The sequence below is a fragment of the Chinchilla lanigera genome, unplaced genomic scaffold (assembly GCF_000276665.1).
Source record: "Chinchilla lanigera isolate Chin_1 unplaced genomic scaffold, ChiLan1.0 scaffold00118, whole genome shotgun sequence".
NCBI classification, from domain to species: domain Eukaryota; kingdom Metazoa; phylum Chordata; class Mammalia; order Rodentia; family Chinchillidae; genus Chinchilla; species Chinchilla lanigera.
Window position 1 is genome coordinate 2310932 of NW_004955519.1, and position 10985 is coordinate 2321916.

Here is a 10985-nt window from a genome sequence, read left to right on the forward strand (position 1 = left end):
TGATGGTTGTATTACATATTGATATCTTCAAAGTGGCTTCTCATGAAAACAGATATAGACATGCAATACTGGTCAACCAAAGACTCATTGACAGTTTTAGGGAGCAAATTCTTAACCCCCAGGTAAGATCTGAAAAGACTTCTTTAAGATCCTTACTCAGTAGCCAATTTATCCCATGTGTTTTTCTTTTCCCTTATGAGAGAGCTAGACTTACTAGAAATGATAAAATATTTTCTCAAAGACTTTTGGTTAGGGTTACCAGATTTAACAAATTAAAAATAGAGGATGTCCACTTAAATTTACATTTCAGATAAGTGACACATATTTTTTTAGTATAAACAGGTCCCAACGATTGCTTAGTGCTTAATCTAGCAACTTTATTTTCAGTGAAGCACTAACACCATGGAAAGTTACTATAAATAAATTGCTAGTTCAAGACTGAGGAAAACAGGATTAAACAGATAGAATGTCAAAAAAAAAACACAGTTCGCTCGTGGTCAGTTGGGTTATAGTGAAAACAGCACATACTTGGGAGCCAGGCAGCTCTGAGTTGGAACCTGCCATTCGTGAAGATGTGACGTTGGGCAAATGACCTTCTGAATCTCCATTTCTTCTTTTTTTCCATAATACGGTGGGGTTTAAGGGTGGGAGAGGAAATTAGAATTCTCTGACGCTGTCACAGCTACATGAGTTAAGATGGTGAAGGGAGACAGCTCTTTAAAGATGAGATGAGACACGTATGGCTTCCAGCCCTTAGTACTCTCTGGAGATGTGGGGCCAGGAGTCCGACACTGGAATACAGTACCTTCGGCCAGGCCTGCACTGTCTCAGACAGCAGGCAGCGCCCGCCAGGGTCAAGAGGGCAAGAGGAAAGGACTCGTTCACAACCAGCTCAGGGCCCCTTGAATAAGGCCGAGAGCATACACAGAGCAGAGAGGCAGGCAAAGACTCAGAAAGAGAAACAAAGGCCATGGCTTCACTTCTTAAAATGCTGTCGCCTTTTGAATTTTTCACTCAAACCTTCCACCATGCAATTGATTTGACAATGTAAAAACCAGAATAAGCTTTGTATCATCATCATCGTTATTATCAATACTGACAAAGCTACTTCCCTCTGTCTCTGTTTCTTCCTATGCAACAGGAAGGGCTGGGGCAGATGAACACCAACACCCATTTCAGCTTTGAAAAATGAGGTGGTTCCTCTTTTCAAGGGCTGCCTGAAGCTGACCTCTTCCTGAAGGGCTCTGCTCTGGAAATTCCGGTAGCACTAATCCTTCCCTTAGGATTTTGACTATTTCTGCCACCCATTACAATGAAACACACCTTGGCTATATATTATCTTTGTTAATTGAAAAGGTTTTTTTTTTTTTTTTTTTTTTTTTTTTTTTTTTTTTTTTTTTTTTTTCATTTTTCTCTGGTACCGGGAACGGAACTCACGACCTTGCGCTTGCCAGGCAGGCGCTCTGCTGCTGAGCTAAATCCCCAGCCCCAGTTGAAAAGGTTTTAAAAGCACGATATGAGAAAAAATTGTTAGAGCTGCTAAACAGAAAAGCTCTGCTATGCCAAGTAGAGAAATATTGAAGAGGATGCATCAATTATCAGTACAAATACAACAAAACTGAATTTAAAATAATATTTCTAAAGCAAAAACTTCATCATGAGCTCCCGCATTCCTTTAAAAGATTTTATTACCTATATAAGGTTTAGAGAATAATGAAACAAATATCTGTATCCACTACTCAGTTGAAGAAATAATGTTACCATTTGGAGGAAGGGTGGGAAGGGTTTGAAATGGATATCGCGATATCACTGTGTAGCCCAGGTTGTCCTTGAACTCACTAGGTACCCCAGGGTAGTCTTGATCTTGGAATCCTCTTGCCTCAGCCTCCTAAGTGCTGGGATTCCAGGCATGCACCATGCCCAGTTTATATTGCCAATATTAGTAGGGTTCTCATTGCATCTCATTCCTCCTCAGCAGTAACACTACGGTGAATTTTGTTAATTATTCTCTTTTTTATTATTCCTTTATTTTTTAGCAGTTTTAAAACATCTACTATAAATGTATTCCTAAAGAATATTTGTTTAGAGTTGCTTGCATCTGAATGTTATATATCTGTATATGTTATGTATTTTTCATATTCTATATTCAATATTCTGTGAGTTTTACTTCAATAATACACTTCTGAGGCTCAGTTATGGTGATGGTGAAATTCTAGTTTTAGCATGATCACTGTTCGAGGGTATTCCATTGTGTAACTACACAACCATGGATTTATTCCTTTATTCAGCCAATGAGCTATTGGGTTGTTTCCAGTTTACTGCTATTTTGAATAATGCTGCAATGGCCATTTTTTTTTTTTGTCTCCTAGTGCATGGGGACCAGAGTTTCAATTCTTTACAGTATAGAACTAAAGCCATAGGGTGTGTGCATTGTTGCTTTTCTAGATAATACCAAACTGTTTTCCAAATGGGCTTGCTTACCAGTTCACATCCATGGCAGGAGAATACCAGAGTTTCTCTTGCTGCTCCTTCCTCTCCCACACTGGGTACTGTAAAGATAAAATAAAACGATTTTCTTCATTTCAGCATTATTCACAATAGCCAAGATGGGGAATCAAACTAAGTGCCCATCAACAGATGAATAGATAAAGAAATAGTATTATACAGACACACAATGGAGCATTATTCAGCCTTGTTTAAAAAAAAAGAAGGAAATCTTGTCACTTGTAACAAAGCGAATAAACCTGGAGGATATTACATTAAGTGAATTAAGCCAGAACAGAAAGACAATTACCACATGATCTCACTTATATATAGAATCTTAAAAAGTTGAACTTATAGAAGCAGAGTAGAATGATTACCAGGAACCAGGGCCAGGTGGGGTCTTGTTGGGGGGGGGATGGTGGAAAGGTGCACAGTTTTGGTTAGACAGTGGGGGTAAACTTGGGAGGTCCCACTACAACAGGGTGACGCAGTCAATCACCTATTGCACCACACATCTGCCACCTTGTACCAAATGGACATTCACTTTCCCCCCAGGCACTAGAGATCATACTTGAGGTCTTGTGTGTGATAGGCAACCCAGATCCCCAGCCCCACAGTCACTTTCAATTGGAGTCAGAGAAAGTACATGATGTTTTTGGCCAGCATGGAGTTCTGCTAGTGCTTCTGCTACAGATTTATTAAATTTCCTTCCTAAATAGTAACTTACCAAGGTCTCCTGGAGCCAAAGGTGACAGTGTAATCTCACGGAAGCAGTCTCATCAAACGAGCTTTCTGCAGAGCTTAAAGAAGAAAATTTCTGAATATTTTTAGGAGCAGCCTGAAGATTGTTTTTCTTGCTCTCTCTTTTTTATTTCTAATAAGTGTCCTGTGCTTATGATGCCTCACATGATCACAAGAGATAAAATTCGTCCTCAAGCCTTGGATCTGGAAATGTGGCATGCATTGGAGCAAGTAATTGGCTTTCAAGATGACAAAACTATCTCTGAATTTGCACCTGCAACTCAGCTTTCATTGCATTCACACCAATTTCAGCATCTTCACTGGAGGAAAATGATAGAGGCATCTTTCCAGCAGGTCATGTAGGAAATACTTGTGGTTTCAAGGCACATCCATCTGGTTAAATGCTGCTGCAGCTTCCAGCAAATAAACTACCTTCCCTGCAAGTAAGCATCGGTTGTTAATGGGCCTGGCTATGTTGGTATCATTATCTGCAGAGAACAGAATTAAGATTCCTTCGTCCAAGTAACATTTTCTTAAAAAAATCAGTTATTGCTGCTATTGCATCTCGTTTGACCTGCACTATCATCAGCATCTTATACACTGTTAGAGAACAATTATTGCTTATTAAAAGCAGCAATAATTCAAATTAGTGTTTCCTAAGTTTCCATGATTCCCCAGAGATCCTGATTTAGAACATGGGGTAAGAAGCAAGAATGGGCGTTTCTAATGAGCTCCCAGGACAAGCAGCTGCTAGTGAGGGCTTATACTTGGAATAGCTCTGAATTAGAAAATGATCTTGTCTCCACTCATTGTCTTCAGTTATGTGTCTGCCTTGCTGAAAATGTTCATCTGCTTTTCTTCTTTTTCAAGTTTCTAAACTTTTTTTTTGTTTTTGGTTTTTCTCCGGTATCGGGAATCGAACTCTGCTTGCCAGGCAGGTGCTGTGCCGCTGAGCTAAATCCCCAGCCCCTCAAGTTTCTAAACTTATTTTCAAGAAAACTAGTCAGCTCTCAGTTCTTTTTTTGTTTAACAGTTTATGGAGTTATAATTTTTTTATTATTATTATTTTTGGAACTGGGAATCGAACTCAGGACCTTGCACTTGCTAGGCAGGTGCTTGTACCACTGAGCTACAACCCAGCCCTGGAGTTATAATTTTAATACCATACAATCTATCCACTTAAAATGCACAATTTGGTGTTTTTTCAGATATCCACAGACTTATGGTACTGCTAATAGTTTGAATGTGTCCCCTCCAAAATTCAGGTCTTAAAACTTAATGGTGCCTAGTGTGGTGGCACACGCCTGTAATCCCAGCACTTTGGAGGCTGTGGCAGGAGGATCACCTGGAGTTCAAGGCTGGCCTGTGCTATGAACAGATGGAGGTGGTTCTCTTGGGAATCTGGTTAGTTCTTATAAGAATGAGTTGTTATACAAAGTTCAAGGTCATCCAGAAATGCATAGCCAAACTCTATCTCAAACAACCAAAACAACAACAACAACAACATAAAGGAAAACCAACTTAATTGCCAATGTGATAGGATTAAGAGATGGGGTCTCTAAGAAGTAATTAGGCCATAGGTGCTCCTCCATCATGAATGAGATTAAGGTCCTTATGAAAGAGGTTTCACATAGCACTTGGGATCTCTTGTCCTTTTGTCTCTGCAAAGGTCTTTCCCTCTGGAGGATGCAACTCTTATTAAACAAACCAGACCTGCTGCCATCTTGATCTTGGACTCCTCAGTCTCCAGAACTGTGAGAAAATCAATTTCTGTTCTTTATAAATGAGTTTGTCTGGGGTATTCAGTTATAGCAACTGAAACAGACTAAGATAGGAACCATCACCACAATTTTAGGATATTTTCATCACCCCAAGAATAAATTCCACTGCTATGGTTAAGATGTGATTTGACCCCCAAGGATTCACGTGTCAAAGGTAAGGCATTGAGGTGGTAGAATACTTGAGAGATGAGACCTGGTGGGAGATGATCGGGTCATTGGAGATGCTGCTCTCTGAACAGATGGAGGTAGTTCTCTTGGGAATCTGGTTAGTTCTTACAAGAATGAGTTGTTATACAAAGGCAAGCCTTGCTCTCTGTCTCTTTGTCTCAGCATGTCATCCTTCTTGGACATACTCCTACCATGATGGCCTCTGCTACGAGGCCCTCACCAGAGCCTGAACAAATGGGGGGACCCAATATGTGACTTTCAACCTCCAAAATAGTGCACTAAATAAACCTCCTTTCTTCATACATTACCCAACTTCAGAGGCTTTGTAATAAAAATGGAAAATGCACTAATGTACTCGAACCCATTAGCTATCACCCCCACACATACATACACACACATCAGTTGTCCAGCTCCCTAGTTCCTAGCAACCACTAATCTACTTTCTGTCTCCATGAATTGGCCTTTTCTGGGCATTGCATAATGGAACCATACAGTCACCTTCTGTTCTTAAGTGCCTTCTTGAAGAAATAGGAGCAGAACAATATTTGTCCCGAACATAATTAGAAAAACAACTCTTTCTGCCACCTTTCTTTAAGAAATGAGGTTCTCAAGGATGGCATCTCTTCTTGAACAGGGCCATTGTGTCAGTGGTGAAGGTTATTTGGATATTGAGGGATTTTACTACTTACAGTTATAGAAGGATCTGGTTATTTTCCATGGCCACCTCCCCACCTGCTAAGGTGCTGACTCTCTCTTCTGGAGGGCCCATTTTCACTGCCCTCACTGTGTGGTATCAGTGGCAGTGAATCATAACATCCGCCCTTGAGCTGCACCCAGCCCCACCACTCCAACTCAATTCACAAGGGAGGAGACATGACCTAGGCCTGCTCTGTCATAGGCCTGCCCTGCACGGTTTCAAATCAGCCCTGGGGCAAGGAAACTTTTGTTTCTTGTATCTATCTTGGGAAAATGTGGGCCCTGACCTTTATGTCAAGCAAGGCTTCAATAGCCTGGCTGAAACCTGCAGAGAGATGGGAGGAAGGCAGAGTCCCGAGGACAAGAGGAGTCACATCTTGCCCCTGAGGCTCCCAGGGTAACCCTGTTTCTTGCTTCTCTAAAGCTCAGCATGTCCATCTACTTCTGTTCTAGGAGTGTGGAGCAGACCTCAGACAGGTGATAAATTAACCTTCAATATCACCGGTCTCATGGGAAACATGTAGAATGTGCTAGCATTCTTTTATGTCCTTTTCTTATGTCTGGCAAAGAGCCAAGCAGGTAGCCATGCTCTCTGGTATGATAGAAAGGAGCTAAGGGACTAGAGGATCCCAAGAGAAAAAAGAGTGAGAACTTCTCCCACACAGCGCAATTCTCACTCTGTGCTCACCATCCTCCAAGGATCTATGATGAATCAAGAGATCTCTGAGGAATGCAGGTTACAAGCTGCATCATCTCCTGCTTTGTGGGGCTGTTGGCTGCAGCTACATTTCTGTATCTTTTGCTATCAAAGAAAACATATTCCTTTAATTGTGTCTATGGGTATCTTTCCACTGTCTCATCACTGTCCTGCTGAGACAGCTGTGTGATGAGTTATCCCAAAACCTTTCCAATAAATCCCTTTTTCACTTAATGTCCTTCCTTGCTTTGTCATCTGCTTTGAAAAGTTCCAACAATGACTGAAGATTTAATCATCATCCAACTAATGGCAATGCACTCACCAGAGTTTTGTGCAAAATACAACTATACATAATACACTTATATCCACTGGAAACTTTGTGTTACAAGGTACAGGAGGAAAAAATGACTCAAACTGAATCGGCTCACATAACTGATAGAAGTCCAGCAGTAGGGGCTATACCTCCATTTATGTGTGGCTCTTTCCTCTACTTTCCTATGCAATATGGTAACTCTTTAAGACTAGCATTCTTTTTTTTAAATGTATGTACGTATGTATGTATTTTGTGGTGCTGGGTATTGAACCCAGAGGCTTGTGCATACCAGGCAAGCACTCTACCACTGAACCATATCCTTGTTTTTTTTTATTTTATTCTGAAACAGAGTCTTGTTAAATTGTTCAGACTGGCCCTAACTTGTCATCCTCCTGTCTCAGCCTCCTAAGTAACGGATTGTAGGCATGTGCACCACACTTAGTTTAAAATTTATTTTTTATTGCACATATCCAAATTGTACAACATATATGTTGAAGTAAAGGGATTCCTACAGGCAAGTAAATTGTCACATCTCTCTCTCCTTTCTTTCCTTTCCTTTCTTTCTTTTTCTTTCTTTCTTTCTCTTTTGTAACAAGAGAACCTAAAATCTACTCTCTTGAAACATTTCCAGTACATAATATTATTAGCTATAGTCCTCATGTTATACATTAGCTATCTAGATTTATTCATCCTACATAACTGCAATTTTGTACCCTTTACTCTATGTCTTCCCATTTCTCTTGCCACCCTTGATAGCCTTCCTTCTACTCTGTTTCTATGTCTTCAATGTCTTTCTTAGATTCTACACATAAGTGACATCACGCAGTATTTTTCCCTTTATATCTGGCTGCCTTCATTTCCAACTGTCCCCCAGTTTCACTCATGCTGTTGCAAATGGAACGATCTCCTGTTTAAGGCTGAATAAAACTCCAGTTCCTTTATCCATTCACTCATCAATGGACACTCAGTTGCATCCATTTCTTGACTATTGTGAATAATGCTACAATGAACACAGGGGTTCAGGTACCTCTATGAGGGGCTGATTTTGTTTCCTTTCAAGTATATACTCCAAAGAGGGATTGCTGGATCAGGTCATAGTCCTATGTTTAATCTTTTAGGAACTCCATACTGTTTTCCACAGACTGAATGAGTCTACACCCTCATCAACACTTCTTACCTCTTGTCTTTTCTTTTAAAAAAGCCACCCTAATGGGAGGACTGGCATTTTTCATGAACGAATGTAGAATTCTCTGTGCCCTCACATGAGACTATTTTCTAATTGTACAGACTCAGTACTCATGAAACCAAGAAGAAAGCATTCAGGCTGGCATTTGGCAGAGACTCTCGAGATGGACCACCGTGACTCAGTTCCTGTCTCGGCTTAGTTTGGTGGGTAGCTGTTGAACCTACTGTCTACTGGATATTGCTGATGACGGCACACAGTCCTGCCTGAAAGAAACTCACAGTTCTCTAGTCAATCAAAAAGAGTGACTGAGTATAATAGTGAAAGGTAACCCAAGAAATCCGGAGGAGGGTTCTTAGCCTCACCTGCTGTGCCGCACAGGCTCCCTGGTAAACATTTCAGCTGTACTGGAAGGTACTTCCAGCTGGGACTTAAACCCCTTACAGATGTGCCACGAGGGTAAGGCCTGACCTTTCAGTTGCCACTTATCCTGGGCAGGGATTGGCTCTGAGGCCATTGCCACAAGAAGCCTTCACACACTCATATTTTAGCCAGTTGGTGGTTTTCCTGTTTCCATTTTCAGCTCTTGTTTGTTCTTGTTATAGTCTCTTTCACTAACTGCTGACAGTATAATAAGCCTATCCTGTCCTCCTCCGTTCGTTCTTGCAATCCCATCCTCTGCACCTACTTACATGTGAAAACTTAGATTTCCTTTTGCAGTATACGGAGACACAGTAGGACTTTTCAGAACAAGTTGGCCGGTGCTGCAAGGGTGAGAACTGACACTTATTAGGCACTGACTATGTGTCTGGCATGACAGCAGACTTTTTTTTCATCCATTCAATTCTCAGAGAAGGCTGTGACATAGATATGATATCTCTGTTGTACTGATGAGTAAATAGGGCCCCAGAGACAGGGCTACTCATAGAAATTTACATAACTGCTTGGTGGAGCCACAGAAACCTACAACCAAGGTTACGCTCTCTTCATTCATTACCTAAAGCCTTAAACTTTAGCTGCACATAAGAATCATCTGGAGAGTTCACACATACACAACATGCACACACACACAAGTCTCTCTCTCTTTCCCCCTCCTTCCCTCTTCTTCACTCTCCCTCCCTCCCTCTCTTTATAACACCAAGGGTCAAACCCAGGGCCTCAAGTATACTAGGCAAAGTGCTCTACCACCATCCGACATGGCCGGCCCCTTCTTGAATTTTATTTTGGCACATAGTCTCCCTAACTTGCTTAGGCTTACCTTGAACTTGTGATACGCCTGCCTCAGCCTCCTGAGTAGCTGGGATTGCAGGCATCACTACACCGGTTTGGCTGTTTCTAATGAAAGCTTAGGCTTGGAACAAATTTCACTAGAATGTGTGTGACCATAGCAATAATTTTCACAAAACAGCAGAGGTTATACGGTACTTCCATGCCAACATGTAAAATAGCTAACAGGGGCACCAATACACAGTATTAAAGGAAACTCTGGATAATTTCACCTGGCTTACTTCATCTGTGCTAAGTGTTTATGAGAGGCCTTGGCCAAGACAGACAGTCACATCACATCCTAGAAGCCTGCTCGTGGCTTTGCCCATGAGCCTGTCTCTGAGGGTTGACTTCTTAGCACACACAGCAAGTGCCATGCCCCAGATGCCCTTGACCCGGCTGGCGGGTTCACTCATCTGCAGCTCCTGGAGTTGACAGCCTTGCACATGCAGACAGTTCCTCACCTTGGGCAACCACCAGTGTCTCTCTGCAAGTCCGCCATGGGCTTTCTCAGGCACCTTCAAAACTGCTTCAGCCTGTGCTCAGGGCATCCAGGAAGTGATTTATCACCTCAAGAGGCAGCCTTTAACCAATAAAGGACAGATACCAGAGACTAAAAACCTCAGCTTCCTCTTGCTCAGTGTAACAATCTGGAAGCTGCTTGGTTCTCCTGAGCTTCATTTGTCCAGTCATATTTACTCAACTGCTCATCCTTTTTGGTGACTTCCTCCCTCACCTAACATCCCCCTCTTCCTGCCTTAGGCCACCGGGGGTCACCCTCCGGCTAACTCTGTATCCAAATCCTGGTCTCAGAGTCTGCTTTGGAGGAGCCAAACTAGAACAGCCTCCAGGTGTCCCATGTTGATCTCAGGTATAGGTAATCCAACAATCATACTAATTTATATATGATGGTGCGTTCTAGCTTACAAACAGCTTTCCCAAACACCATCATTTTGATCACTAAAGGAGAATAACATTATCTAATATCATTACAAGAGAGTTTTAGGGCAGATGTAATAGGTTTGAATTTCTTTTTATTGTTTTTTTTTGGTTTTGGTTTTTCTCCGGTCCCGGGAATCGAACTCACGACCTTGCACTTGCCAGGCAGGTGCTGTGCCGTTGAGCTAAATCCCCAGCCCCTAGGTTTGAATTTCTTGAGAGAAATGTAAACTGTTACTGTAACAAAAACAGGCATAGATTAATCTTCCCTGTATGAGTGCACTGTGCTCTTAGTGGATTCTTCACAAGAAAAATTGTTTATTCAGTGAAATATTAGAAATAATTCAGGGCTGGGGATTTAGCTCAGTGGCGCAGCGCCTGCCTGGCAAACACAAGGTCGTGAGTTCAATTCCCGGCACCGGGGAAAAAAAAAAGAAATAATTCTTTGGTTATACACAGGATGCTCAAGCAATTAATGCTACAATGTCAGGGTTTTTTAAAGTTTTATGAATAGATATTCATGCTTTGTTATGTAAAATTATGTGTTAAAATATGTGTCATGGAAATATTTTTCACTGAGGAAAAAACAGTTTAACATGGGTCACAGACTAAGTGTGACAGAGAAATTCAATAGTTTTTTTCCCCCTGTCCTGCTCTGATTTAAATAAAAATGAAACAGAAAGGGGGAGATCATTGGGGTTGCAGCATAAAAAGTAA

General features: G+C 41.5%; 1 long non-coding RNA gene across 3 annotated transcripts in view; it reads right to left on the minus strand.

Annotated features, from left to right (window-relative positions):
- Positions 1-9882, minus strand: part of LOC102009749 — a 130958-nt gene extending 121076 nt beyond the window's left edge. For all 3 annotated transcript variants that reach the window (XR_001231861.1, XR_001231860.1, XR_001231859.1), the window contains exons 1-3: positions 9794-9882; positions 3212-3284; positions 2482-2549 (exon numbers count right to left, since the gene is read on the minus strand). This is a non-coding gene — a long non-coding RNA (uncharacterized LOC102009749). The remainder of the gene's footprint in view (positions 1-2481; positions 2550-3211; positions 3285-9793) is intronic.
- Between the last annotated feature and the right edge of the window lie 1103 nt (positions 9883-10985).